At 49.7% G+C, this 14,928-nt stretch overlaps 1 protein-coding gene across 17 annotated transcripts in view; it reads right to left on the reverse strand.

Moving 5' to 3' along the window:
- Window positions 1–14,928, reverse strand: part of dtna (dystrobrevin, alpha) — a 513,111-nt gene that overhangs the window by 421,663 nt on the left and 76,520 nt on the right. The gene's annotated exons all lie outside the window — the stretch shown is intronic.

The raw sequence follows: 14,928 nt of genomic DNA on the forward strand, positions 1-14,928 counted from the left end.
GGAACTGAACTGTCATTAGCAGCAATGGAACACGCCTTTCATCAGGCAGCGCCTCGGCCACAGGCCAAAAGAAAAAGTTCAAACCGCTGCTTGAATGCACGCCAGTTTGAGTACATATTGCCCGAGACTTGAAGTCGGTGTGCTACCTTAAGCCCATCCATCTCGGACTTCACGTCTTGGATCACCAGGTTGGCAGAGCGTTCGTTCGACTGGCTTCTTCCACCACGCCACGTGGTTTATCTTGCAGCGATTACCTTGCGTTCTTCAGCACGCCTGGTACCATGTTGTGGTCTGTTACTTCTTCAATGATGAAGGTACACATCGAGCACGATGATATAGTTGCTTCTGATATCTGTTGTCTTGACCATCCTGCTACCAAGTCCCTGGCTTCCATCCATCCTCCAATATATAGATATACATCTGTCCGATCTGGTTCGACCTGCTGGCAGGAGGTTTCAGCTGTCCCTACATACGTTGCATTGTTAATTTACAGTGTAACTTTTATCTATACATTGATACAATTATGTACAATTATAGACAGATATGCCTGTATGCACATTCCCACAGGGCCAACTAGCTGCACACGAAGCTCCCCCTGTCCGAAGGGTGGATGGGAGGAGTTCCTCACCAGGGAGCTCAAAGAAAACATAAAGGCCGACATAAATGCTGCAGTCGTGGTGGCGGTCACGGAAGCACTGGCCATGCAGGTGGCCCTGGACAAGGCAGAGAGGCAACTAGAGGCCTAGCAGGACACCATCAAAGAGCTGGAAAACACCTCAACAGACCTGCATGACTGTATCATCGCCCTGGAGACGGAGTTGGTGGCGACACAGGGGAGCCTAAAGGTGAAGATAGAAGACCAGGAGAACTGGTCACGGCACCAAAATCTGAGGATAGTGAGCCTGTCGGAGGGAACCAAAGGCAGGAATTCCACAGACTATGCGGCCCAGATGCTGGAAGCCTAGTTGGAAGGGAAGCTTCCCCAACCTGGCAGAGGTAGACAGAGCCCACAGGTCATTCTGGCCAAAACCCAGGACCTGGAAGCAGCTAAGGGCCATAATCGGCAAGTGCTCCGGTACCAGGACCAGGAAAGAATCCTGTGCTGGGCCAGGCAGACAAAGACCTGCAAGTGGGAGGGACACCAGGATATTGGAGCAGACCTGGCCAAGTGCCAGGCGGAGCTTAACAGAGCAAAGGCAGCCCTGTTCAAAATTGGGGTGACGTTTGGGATGCTGTACCCAGCCAAAGTATGGGTCACTTTCCAGGACAGGGAGCACTACTTTACAACCCCTCCGGACGTAGACAAAGTCGTCCAAGAGAACGGGTTGGGAAGGCAGTAACAGAGCAACGGTGAAAAGGTCAGCCGGAAAGACTAAAACACTAAAAGACAACTTGCGCCGGATTGTACCAGAGAGCTAAAACCTCTGATCAATATGAGGTACTCTTAACCAGAGAGCTAAAACGCAGAAAGGAAGGGGCAAGAGCGCAGGACAGGGTGAGGAGGTGGAAGAGGGGGTAGAAACGTAACGGGCGAAGGGTAGGTAGAAGAGGGCCAGCACACTAGCAGGAAAGCTAGCGCCAGGAGGTACGAGTGAGGGAGGGCCATGGCGCCTCTCCCACTGGGAAGAGAGCGCTTGGTGATGGGGGAGGGGGTTATAGACCATTGATGGGGGGGGGAAGTTAGGGGGCAAATGGGGGGGGGGGGGGAGAACGGGTGGTTGGGGAGACAGCAACCAGGAGGGGAGGGGTGGAGAGAGGGGGAGAAGCAGAACCGTAAGGGGAAGAAAGGGACAGGGGAAGGGGGAAAGGGCTCTAGGCTTACTTCAACAGGCTGCACATGGCAACAAGAAACAAAATGGCACCGCAGACAGCCACTCTGGATGGTTCCCAAACAAAGGGAAACCCCGGAGTGCAGGGGCTCACCCGCAAGGGGTACACAGAGTTGGTGGCCATGTTGGGTGGCCCCTGGTCAAAGGGAAACCCCGGAGGGCAGGGGCACGGCCTCATGGTGAGTCCGGTGACCGCGGCCATCTTGGATGGCTCCCGAACAAAGGCAAACCCCAAGTGCAGGGACGCACCCACAAGGTATGTATGGTTGATCCTGCAGGAGGTGGGGGACAGAAACCCCCACTAGAATAGTCACCTGGAACGTCAGGGAACTTAACAGCCCAGTGAAAAGATCCAGAGTCATTGCCCACCTGAAAAGTATGAAAGCAGACATAATCTTCCTCCAAGAGACCCACCTGAGGGAGAAGGACCGACTGGTGGGCAGCACGGTAGCATTGTGGATAGCACAAATGCTTCACAGCTCCAGGGTCCCAGGTTCGATTCCGGCTTGGGTCACTGTCTGTGCGGAGTCTGCACATCCTCCCCGTGTGTGCGTGGGTTTCCTCCGGGTGCTCCGGTTTCCTCCCACAGTCCAAAGATGTGCGGGTTAGGTGGATTGGCCATGCTAAATTGCCCATAGTGTCCAAGGTTGCCCTTAGTGTTGGGTGGGGTTGCTGGGCTGTGGGGATAGGGTGGAGGTGTGGACCTTGGGTGGGGTGCTCTTTCCAAGAGCCGGTGCAGACTCGATGGGCCGAATGGCCTCCTTCTGCACTGTAAATTCTATCTATGCAGGTAAGAAAGGGTAGGGTGGGACAGACATACTATTCTTGTTACTGGTTGAGAGCTTGTGGGAGGGGGGGGGGGGGGGTGGCCGTACTGCTTAAAAAGAGGACAGTGTTTACCACGCTGAGGACGGTTACAGACCCAGGGGGACGGTACCTCATGATCAGCGGTGTCCTGGAAGAGGCACCAGTGGTCCTTGTTAACGTGTACGCTTTCAACTGGGACAACACGGAGTTCATAAAGAAGAGCATTGCAGAAATCTTCGACATAGACACACACCAACTAATCATAGGGAGGGGGGGAGGGGAGAGAGAGTACAGGACCCACGGATGGACATATCAACCCCCAAATCGGGGAAGACCTCAAATAAGAACTAAGCGCATTTATGGAACAGATTGGGGCAGTGGACCCGTTGAAGTTCACACACCAAGGTATACACATGCATTGATTTTTTTTTGTGGTGGGGAAAGTGGTGCTTCCAGGGATAGAAAGATCGGAATACTCCACGATTGTAATCCCCGACCATGCGCCACACTACATGGACATGAGGTTGGAGACGGGCTGTGCCCAATGTCCCCCATGGAGGTTGGACACGGCCCTCCTTGACAAGACATTTTGCGAGATAATAACACAGGCTATAGACGGGTATATTTCCAATAACCTAAATGGGGAGGTCTCACTCTCCACGTTCTGTGAGGTGCTGAAAGCTATGATCAGGGGCATGATTACCGCTTTTAAAGTGCGGGTAGACAGACAGGTGAGGGTGACTAGGCAACAGCTGGTCACCTCCATACTGGAGGAGGACCGGTGATACTCCGAGGCCCCAACCGTAGAGCTTCTGGCAGAGAGGAAAGAGCTACAAATGGACTTTGATCTGCTCTCCACGGGGAAAGCAGTGCACTAACTCCGCCAGGAACGGGGGATCTTTTACGAACACAGAGACAAAGCCAGGCGCCTGATGTCTCACCTGCTGAGAAATCAGGCAGTCACAAGGGAAATAGCACAAATTAGGGACAATAACGGCAGACTGGTAGCCATGCCGGAAAAGGTCAACAAAGCATTAGAGGCCTTCTACCGGTGCTTGTACACCTCCGAGCCCTCACGAAAGGGATTTGAGGATGCAGCAGTTCCTTGACAGATTGCACATGCAAGCCGTGGGGGAAGATAGGGAACGAGGGCTGGAAGCAGCATTAGAACTGTGAGAAGTCATGGAGAGCATTAACTCCATGCAGGCGGAGAAGGCGCAAGGACCAGATGGGTCCCGGCGGACCTCTACAAAAGATTTGTGGCAGCACTGGCTCCGCACCTGCGAGAGATGTTCACAGACTCGCTGGCAAGGGGCACCCTGCCACCTACACAATCACAAGCCTCAATCTTGCTAATAACCAAGGAGGACAATGACCCAAGGATAGGCAGCTAACATCGAACATCAGGCACCTGCTGAATGTGATAATGACTCCATCTGGGGAGAGAACACCAGAAGTGATCATCTCCCTGGACGCAGGAAAGGCCTTCGATAGAGTCAAGTGGAAGTACCTCATAGAGGTACTGGAACGGTTTGGGCTTGGGCCAGGGTTCACCGCATGTGTCAAACTTCTGTACAGTGCTCCCATGGCGAGAGTGCGTACTAATACCACCAGTTCAAGACAGGGAGCCATTGGCGTTCGCCTTCAGAATGGCGAAAAACTGGAAGGGGATTCAGAGAGGGAACAGAGAGCACAGAGTCTCACTCTATGTGCACAACCTGCTCTTCTATGTATCGGACCCCCAAAGCATCATGGAGGGGATCATGATGCTCCTGAAAGAGTTTGGAGCCTTCTTGTGCTACAAACTCAACCTGAGCAAAAGTGAAATCTTCCTGGTGAACCCGCAAGGGAGAGGGGCAGAGCTGGAGGGACTGACGTTCAAACAAGCCCAAAACAAATTCCACTACGTGGGCATCCAAATTGCGCATGACTGGACAGGGATCCACAAATGGGACCTGACCAGCCTGATGGAGGAAGTAAGAAGGAGCTGCAGAGATGAGACACACTCCCACTCTCTGTAGCGGGGAGAGTGCAGACAATCAATATGAGCGTACTGCCCAGGTTCCTCTTGCTGTTCAGATCCATACCGATCTACATCCCCAAGGACTTTTTTAACACAGTAGACAAAATAATCATGGTGTTTGTGTGTGTGTGGGGTGGGTGGAAAGAAGTTGCATGGGGGCCTAGCCCTCCAAAACCTGCAATACTAACTTTGGACGGCCACAGCAGAAGGGAGCAAGAAGCAGAATAGATAACGGTGGAGGTGAGCTCCTGCACAGGGACGACCCTCCGAGCCTTTGCCACAACAACACTCCCATCCCCACGAGCCAAACACTCTACAAGCCCAGTGGTAATAGCCACGCTCCGGACATGGAACCAGCTACGACAACACTTCAGCCTCGCTGAAATGTCCACCATCTGCAACAATCACAAGTTTGCACCAGGCACAATGGACGCACCCTTTAAAAGGTGGAGACAGGACAAGGGACACTGACTGCGCCTTTTACATGGACGATAGACTAGCGACGCTAGAAGAACTGACGGAGAGGTTTCAACTGCCCAATGGGAACGAACTACATCCCATACAGATCAAAAACATCCGCTGTAAGGAAATGTCAATGTATCCACGGACGCCAGGACACTCACTGGTAGAGGAGCTGCTGGACATGGGCAACTTAGGGAGGTGAACTGCAGAGACCAGTATGGGCAACTGTTAGAGGAGGCACACTCCCCGCTGGATGAGACAGGGAAAAGTGCGAGGAAGAACGAGGGATAGATTGATCCTTGTGTTTGTGTTTTGTTTTTCTCGCTCTTTGGTCTATCCCTCTTTTGTCATTTTAGTTTTGTCTTGGTTGCTTTTGTTTGTATATAATGTGCAGTTATGACACTTGTAATTTAACGTATAAACTAAAATGTGCAGCGTAAAATTATGAAAACCAATAAAAACATTTTTTTTTTTAAAAAGGTGGTCCATCTACTCAGGACTTGAAGATGGCGGAAATGCTTCAGTTTTTCAGCACTGTTGTTCTGGGCTCCCCCATTGTTCAGGAAGGGGATGTTTGTTGAGTCTCAATGTTAGTTTTTAATTGTCCATTACCATTCATGATTGGCTGTGTCAGGACTCCAGATATTTCATTTGATATGTTGGTTGTGGGATTGCTTTAGCTCGGTGTGCTGCTTCTAGTGTTTAGCATGTTTGTCAACCCACTTTGTAGCTTGACCAGGTTGGCATCTAATTTTTAGGAATGGCTGGTGTTGCTTCTAGCATGCTCTCCTACTATCCCATTGAACTAGGGTTAAGCCTCAGGCGCATCCACCTGCAAGGGATGCAGTACAAAGGGCCATTTCGTGGGGGTATGTCAGGCCCGGCGGCTAATGCGGACCGCAACCACAAACTTCTCCACGGTCCCCGTGCGGTCAGCGGTCGCCGCCATCTTCCTATTCCAGGGCCACGTGCGGACCCCGGACACCGCCATTTTGTTCCGCGGACGCCATGTTGGAGGGATGGGCACCGCCATTTTGTGAGCCCCAGCCATGTGCGACCAATGGGAGCCGCTATCTTGGATGAACCCCCAGGACCCCAGCTCGGCTGACCACGCACTGCCCGAAAAGAACTCTCAACTGCTGCAATTAGCTTCGGTGACCCAGGATGAGTCCCGACCTCGAACACTCTCAACTGCTACAACGACCGTATTCATCAACGGGCACGAGACGTCATGCCTAATCGACTCTGGGAGCACGGAGAGCTTCATACACCCCGACACGGTAAGGCGCTATTCTCTCCATCCACCCCGTTAATCAAAAAATCTCCCTGGCCTCCGGTTCACACTCGGTGGAGATAAAGGGGTTTTGTGTAGCAAACCTCACAGTCCAGGGAAGGGAGTTCAAAATTTTCCGTCTCTATATCCTTCCCCACCTCTGCGCGGCTACACACCTGGGTTTAGACTTCCAGTGTAACATCCAAAGTCTAACCTTCAAATTTGGCGGCCCTATACCCCCCCTTACTGTCTGTGGCCTTGCGACCCTTAAGGTCGACCCGCCTTCCCTGTTTGCGAACCTCACCCCGGATTGCAAACCCATCGTCACCAGAAGCAGACGGTACAGTGCCCAGGACCGGATCTTTATTAGGTCAGAGGTCCAAAGGCTACTGAGGGAAGGGGTCACTGAAGCCAGTAGAGCTCAAGTAGTGGTGGTAAAGACCGGGAATAAGCATAGGATGGTCATCGACTACAGTCAGACCATCAACAGGTTTACAAAGCTGGACGCGTAACCTCTCCCCCGCATATCCGACCTGGTAAACAGGATCGCGCATTACAAGGTCTTCTCCACGGTGGATCTTAAGTCCGCCTACCACCAGCTCCCCATCCGCATTAGTGACCGCAAATACACTGCCTTCGAGGCAGATGGGCGGCTCTACCACTCCTTAAGGTTTCCCTTCGGTGTCATCAACGGGGTCTCGGTCTTCCAGCGCGAGATGGACCGAATGGTTGACGGGAAACATTCCTGTATCTCGATAATGTCACCATCTGCGGCCACGACCAGAAGAACCACGACACCAACCTCCGAAAATTCCTCCAGACCGCAAAAATCCTTAACCTTACATACAACAAGGATAAATGCGTGTTTAGCACCGACCGCCTAGCCATCCTCGGCTATGTAGTGCGAAATGGAGTTATAGGACCCAACCCTGAACGCATGCACCCCCTTATGGAGTTCTCCCTCCCTTATTGCTCCAAGGCCCTGAAGCATTGCCCAGGGTTTTTCAGCTACTACGCCTAGTGGGTCCCCAACTATGGACAAGGCACGTCCCCTGATCCAATCCACAGCTTTTCCCCTGTCGATAGAGGCCCGCCAGGCCTTCAGCCGCATCAAAGCAGACATTGCAAAGGCCACGATGCACCCCATCGACGAGTCCCTCCCCTTCCAGGTCGAGAGCGATGCATCTGACGTAGCTCTGGCGGCCACCCTCAACCAAGCGGGCAGACCAGTGGCCTTCTTCTCACATACCCTCCATGCTTCCGAAATCCGCCACTCCTCAGTCGAAAAGGAGGCCCAGGCCATAGTAGAAGCTGTGCGACATTGGAGGCATTACCTGGCCGGCAGGAGATTCACTCTCCTCACTGACCAATGGTCGGTTGCTTTCATGTTTGATAATGCACAGCGGGGCAAGATAAAAAACGACAAGATCTTGCGGTGGAGGATCGAACTCTCCACCTACAACTACGAGATCTTGTATCGTCCCAGGCAGCTAAATGAGCCTCCTGACGCCCTGTCCCGCGGCACATGTGCCACCGCACAAGTGGACCGCCTCCGAGCCCTCCACGAGGACCTCTGCCACCCGGGGGGTCACTCGCTTTTTCCATTTTGTCAAGACCCGCAACCTGCCCTACTCCATTGAGGAGGTCAGGACAGCCACCAGGAACTGCCAAATCTGCGCGGAGTGCAAACTGCACTTCTACCGACCAGAGAAAGCGCACCTGATAAAGGCTTCCCGTCCCTTTGAACGCCTCAGCATGGACTTCAAAGGCCCCCTACCCTCCACGGACCGCAACACGTACTTCCTGAACGTGATTGACGAGTACTCCCGGTTCCCATTCGCCATCCACTGCCCCGACATGACCGCAACAACTGTCATCAAGGCCCTCCATAGCATCTTTGCACTGTTCGGGTTCCCCGCTTACATTCATAGTGATAGGGGGTCCTCTTTTATGAGCGACGAACTGCGTCAATTCCTGCTCAGCAAGGGCATCGCCTCGTGCAGGACGAGTTACAACCCCCGGGGTAACGGACAGGTAGAGAGGGAGAACAGAACGGTCTGGAAGACCGTCCTACTGGCCTTACGGTCCAGGAACCTCCCAGTCTCCCGCTGGCAGAAAGTCCTCCCGGATGCCCTCCACTCCATCCGGCCATTGCTTTGTACGACCACCAACCAGACACCTCATGAATGTCTCGTCTTCCCCAGGAAGTCCTCCTCTGGTACCTCACTCCCAACCTGGCTGGCAGCACCCAGACCCATCCTGCTCCGAAAACACGTGCGGGCGCACAAGTCGGACCCGTTGGTCGAGAGGGTCCATCTGCTCCATGCTAACCCCCAGTACGCCTACCTGGCGTACCCCGACGGCCGACAAGATATGGTCTCCCTACGAGACCTGGCGCCCGCCGGAGCCCCACGCACACCCCAGCCACCAGTCCCACCCTTCCCTCCACCGGGGCACCTTACAGGAGGATTGGTCCTTTCGCCGGACCCGTCTAGGCCCTCCCACCCACCGACGCTCCCCGCAGGCGCTCCCTTCCCAGGTCAACCGTTTTCCCCACCAGCGGCGTCTTGGGGTGTCGAAGCTGCCATGGAGATCGACGCCACGCTCCCGGAGTCACAGACGCCCGAGCCTTCACCGGAATCACCGCCGAAGCTCCGACGATCACAGAGGACGACCAGGGCCACCGATCGACTGATGGCTTCATTTTAAATTGTAAACTGTAAACTGATTGTTCCATTCTAAATTGTAAACTGTAAATATAAATCATCAAATGTACATAGCTATCAGAATTGTAAATAGTTACAAAACACTGTACGGAGGTATTACGGTACCTCCATAACTAATTCTACCACGTTACCATGTTTGTAATATCAGGCCACCACCCCCGCCGGACTCCTTTTTAACAGGGGGTGAATGTGGTATTATAGGTATTACGGTACCTGATAGGCTGGAGCACCATTGGTGGAAACTGTATGCTTTCTATTGGTTAGGATGTATGGTAGCTCCGCCCTGCTAGGCGGGGTATAAGAGCACGTGCCGCCCCTGCAGCCTTAATTCTGTACCTGAGCTTCTGGGTGAAACATCTAGCTTATTAAAGCCTTCAGTTGGACTACAAGCTCGCTTTAGTGGTCATTGATCGTGCATCACATATGAAAATTCCGCTCTGGGGAGCAGGCTGGGTGGCAGTGAGGGAGAAGAAATGAGAGGGAAGCTGGGGGAGATAGATTGCTCGTTACCTTTCCAATGCCTTGCAATTCACTCAGGGGCAGAGAAGACCATCAATTACCTTCCCACCGGGGCTTCCCTGGCTTTTTGGCTCACCATCCGGACCAAAAATTCAGCCCAAATTGTGCAGCCTGCTGAAAGGCAGCATTAAACGTCTGCCTCACTGATGTGGCAAAAGCTTGAGTGTGAAATAAAGGCAGTGGGAACTTTGACAAAGATGATACAGATATCACTGGACATCGTCTGCAAGGCTTTAGATTATTAGCCAACATGGGAAGGAGATTCTAACGTGGAAATCAATGACCCCTTTCTGTAGAGTTGACTAAACATGACAGGAAAAGTTTCTAATGGAACCTCCAAATCACCAAACAGTTTTAAGCAAATTAATATTATACTCTCAGCCTTAGTAAAAAAAAATAGCCTCTATAATGCAATAATGACATCTGGCATAGAGCCCTTCACTGTTCATACCACCAATTCAGGTTAAGTGGCCATCCCGTATTTTGCCAGATCAACACAATTTTCTGATTTGTCCCATGTCCTGGATGTAATTTGTCTTAGATTTCTCTGGGCAGTGACTGATAGACTTGCCGCTATTCAAGTATCTTTGGTGTTTGCGCATGCTCAGTCCACTCCACTCAGCCATGACGCGCAGAGGGTCTGGCCAGCTGTCACTGTCTTTGAAAGTTATTTGGCAGTGGGTAGGTGGTTGGGAGGAGAGGGGATCCAGAAATGTCCAAGCCCATGTCCGTGGGGGTGGGAACAGGACATTTTATTACACTTTTCATGTAACTGTTAACCTGTCTGTTGGGGTTTGAAATGTAGCCAGTCTGATTGACACATCTGGCTTTCTGTAGTCATGTGACTATGCCATGAGGCTGCCTCCAAAGGCAGACATCTTAAGACCAGTTCAATAATGACTCTCACTGAGTCAAGACATTGACATAGATTGATATCTTTACATACCGAAGTGCAGAAAGAATAGATTTGGAACCCTGAAAAAAGGTGCGGAGAACCCAGGAACACAGCAAGTTTCAAATCTGCAAAGTATGCTGCTGTAAAGAACAAAGGAAAATATACAAAGGCTGCAAGTGAGACACAGCTCAGAAAGGCACACAGAAAAGTAAAAATCTGAAAACAAAGCTGCTGAAAAAAGAACAAAAGATAATCACACAGGCTGCAAGAGGTATTATTGACTGCAGTGAAAAGGAAAAAGGAAAAGCAGATATAAAAGGACAAAAGGACCGCAATAAAGATTGCAAGAATAAAAATGTTGCAGTAAATTTTTCAACCCATCTCCAGTAACACTGGACAGTGATATGTGCAGTTAAGAGTCGCCACACTTCTAACACTGCTGCGGAGGGATTGCTACAAAGTGTATACCACTTTAAATCTAACTGACAAGCAAAGGCAAAAAATGGCAGAGATTTTGAATGCCTTGAACACACATTAAAAACCCCAAGTGAATGTATTCAACAATAAAGTTCAGAGAGAAAACGAGACCCTGGAACAGTCCGTGACGGCAGAGCAGACCAGATGATACATTCTGCCGAGAGACAGTCCAAGCCAAAAGAGTTGAGCAATCGCAGACAAAGGCAGGACGCACAGTGCAGCATGCAAGAAAAGAAGGATTGTCCAGCATGGGGAAAGCAATGTTTTAACTTCAAGAAGCAGAATCATTTTGCACACAAGTAGCAGAAAAAAGTAAGACAAGCCTATACGGATGGCCACAGGAGAGATATGAGCAGATGTGTCTGATGAAAAATTAAAGACGCTACAACAGGTTGGTTCAGCCAAGTCTATATGAGACAAATGGTTTGTGACTGTTTTGTTGTTTCCTTTGTAACATAAGCGGCTTCCTTGTGTTGCATTTGTCAAGGAAGGTCGAGACGTGTAGATAACTTCAACGCATTTATTTACACTATGTACACTTTTATAACTTGAGTTCGACACTACTGCTAATCCTATTGAAGCTACCTAAACTGACTAACCAGCTGCTGTCTTCCACGTGGTGAGTGTAATATTGAATCAACCCTGTGCCTCTCCTCACTGACTGTTTCCACTGGCCAAAAGGGGAGATCATGTGTGTGGTGTCCTTTATGTATGAGTTGGTGTAATGCCCCCCTGTGGTCATGTCACCGCCTTGTGTATCGTGAATGTCCATTGGTCGCCTCCTATCTAACTTATCTATTGGTTGAGTGTGTGTGTGTGATGTTTCTGGTGCTCCCTCTAGTGTCTGGCTAGCTTACATGTATTTACAGTGATGCACATCACCACAGTGACTGTTACAATGATGACTGCAGGTGGAGAGTATCAAGCAAACAAGAAGTGTCAGATGGACACTGGTACATCATGCAACATAATGACCTTCACAGATCTGTGTCAAGCAGCTTAACATGAAGCTTTCAAAAGTAAGATTAAAGCTATATGGTGGCACAATACTGTTACCGAGCAGACAAATTAGCCTGACAGCACACTGCAATGGCAAGAAGGAAGATCTCAAATTCCAGATTATAGATGGGATGCAGCAGTCACTCTTATCAACAGGAGCAAATCTAATGCTTGGTCTGACAACCCTGAATATGCAAACAGAGAAAGGGCAGAAAAAGATCCCCGAGAGAAGGAAACAAAGGAAGCCAGAGCGTCAGAGGCAGAAGACTCCAGAGAGAGGTGTTGTGTTTGGTCTTCTATACCTTACGAAGGAATTCACCAAACATCTAGACTTGTCCAAACCAGGATCTTTATTGAGTCTCGTGCGGTAAGATAGCAATTTGTTACAGAGCACGTTATCATGGAGTCTGCTAACTACTCCTCTGGAATCTGCACCTAGCACCGACCATTCACTTATATGTCTTATTATCCTTTGTAATCTTCTAATGATGGCCGGATGTGTCTCCCCTTATATGGGGTCACTGGTCACATGACCTTGATCTTGCGACCACATGGTGTATCTGAACTGCCACCTGCTGGTTGGAGGTCGCACACCATCCATCTATGATATAGCCCATAGGCATATCACCACAAGAGGGAGACAATATTCAAGTAAAACACAAGATGAATGCAGACCACTTCATTGCAACGAAATGCAGGAGATGAAGGTTAATGTCTCGGTTCCACAGGAAAATGTTCACATTGGAGCTGAACTTGGAGATCTGAGGGGCAAGATTTCAGCTGAATATATAATGGAGAAAATACTCGATAAACTCCAATGAACCCAAGTTGTGAGAGATCGGAACAAACAAATCTCAGAAACGACACAAAAGTACCAGGAGGGAAGAATGACCCACCACCCCACAGTTAGCAACTCAAAGTGGGAGTTGATAAAACTCAACCAGATATTCAGGCGCAACCGCAGGCATATATGCTCAACAAGCGAAGCTGCTCCTTCACCGCAATAGGCCAGTCAGGATTAAGTGATCTCAGTAGCTGTACCGAGTACAGAATGAAATGAAATTAAATGAAAATGAAATGAAATGAAATGAATGAAAATCGCTTATTGTCACGAGTAGGCTTCAATGAAGTTACTGTGAAAAGCCCCTAGTCGCCACATTCCAGCGCCTGTTCGGGGAGGCTGGTACGGGAATTGAACCGTGCTGCTGGCTTGCCTTGTATGCCTCAATTAAGTCACCTCTTAACCTTCTTCTCTCTAATGAAAACAGCCTCAAGTCCCTCATAAGATCTTCCCTCCATACCAGGCAACATTCTGGTAAATCTCCTCTGCACCCTTTCCAATGCTTCCACATCCTTCCTATAATGCCGCGATCAGAACTGCACGCAATACTCCAAATGCGGCCGCACCAGAGTTTTGTACAGCTGCAACATGACCTCATGGCTCCGAAACTCAATCCCTCTCCCAATAAAAGCTAACACACCGTATGCCTTCTTAACAACCCTCTCAACCTGGGTGGCAACTTTCAGGGATCTATGTACATGGACACCGAGATCTCTCTGCTCATCCACACTGCCAAGAATCTTAGCATTAGCCCAGTACTCTTGTCTTCCTGTTATTCCTTCCAAAATGAATCACCTCACACTTTTCTGCATTAAACTCCATTTGCCACCTCTCAGCCCAACGCTGCAGCTTATCTATGTCCCTCTGTAACTTGTAACATCCTTCCGCACTGTCCACAACTCCACAGACTTTAGTGTCATCTGCAAATTTACTCACCCATCCTTCTACGCCTCCTCCAGGTCATTTATAAAAATGACAAACAGCAGTGGCCCCAAAACAGATCCTTGTGGTACACCACTAGTAACTGGACTCCAGTCTGAACAGTTCCCATCAACCACCACCCTTTGTCTTCTTCAGTTGGTCTGCTTTAAAAGCCAGCGATTTAGCCCAGTGTGCTAAACCAGCCCCGGACATCAATCCCAGATGTCCACGTGTTCCCCCAGCAACTGCAGTGGAACAACAAGTCACCAAGGCAACAAGTGCCACGGGAATGGCACTCTCTGGAGAGGGGCATCACCCAGACGTGTACAGAGATGGAGAAGGGATGAAATTAGGAGAGATTAAATGGAAAGAGAAAACAGGGTGGTAATGGGACAAGGAAAGAAACAGAAGATGTGTTGGAACTGCTGTCAATGGCAATGACAGAATCATTATCAGCTGTCTGAAAGAATTAGAGCAATGGTTATGAACTGAAATTGGGGAACTTAATGTTGAGTTCATTACAATTCCTTTTGCCTCGCCTCCTCATCGCTTTGCCATTTAACCACTCCTGCCTTCCAAAAGGTGATCAACTTTAAATGTTAACACTGTTTTTCTCTTTCCAGTTTTGTCTACAGTGGTCTAATGGCCTGCAGCATCATTGGTTTTATATGTTTAAAATACTACCAGTTAAAGGGTTTGCCAATAATCCTGAATCAATCCACTGTGATAATTTACTGTAGCGAGTAACATAATGGAGTGACAACTGACTTTGTTTCTTTTATGTTTCACACTTTATATCTTTCCAGGAATTGTCATTTCCCAGCCCAACTAACATGGAAGTTCAACTATCTCCCTATCCCACCTGAAACAAGTGGGTGTTTAAATTATATATACTTGCTTGCTAACAGGTAAATTAAATGATGAATAGGGTGAGGCTGGAGAAATCAGCATTACGGACAGGAGGTGGTTTAATTTAAAACAGCCCTTACTTTAAAGAACTAGTCACCGTCAGCTGTTTGGGGGGGGGGGTTCCCTGTTTTCTCCTCTCACTACCCGCCCATTAACGGAAAGGTGTTTTGATTTTTGATTTCTCCTTTTATAATTATTTTCCTTAACGCTTAAAGTTGGAATGTTCCAATCCTGTGTGAGTACTCGT

This window comes from Scyliorhinus torazame, chromosome 11 (assembly GCF_047496885.1).
Source record: "Scyliorhinus torazame isolate Kashiwa2021f chromosome 11, sScyTor2.1, whole genome shotgun sequence".
Lineage (NCBI taxonomy): Eukaryota > Metazoa > Chordata > Chondrichthyes > Carcharhiniformes > Scyliorhinidae > Scyliorhinus > Scyliorhinus torazame.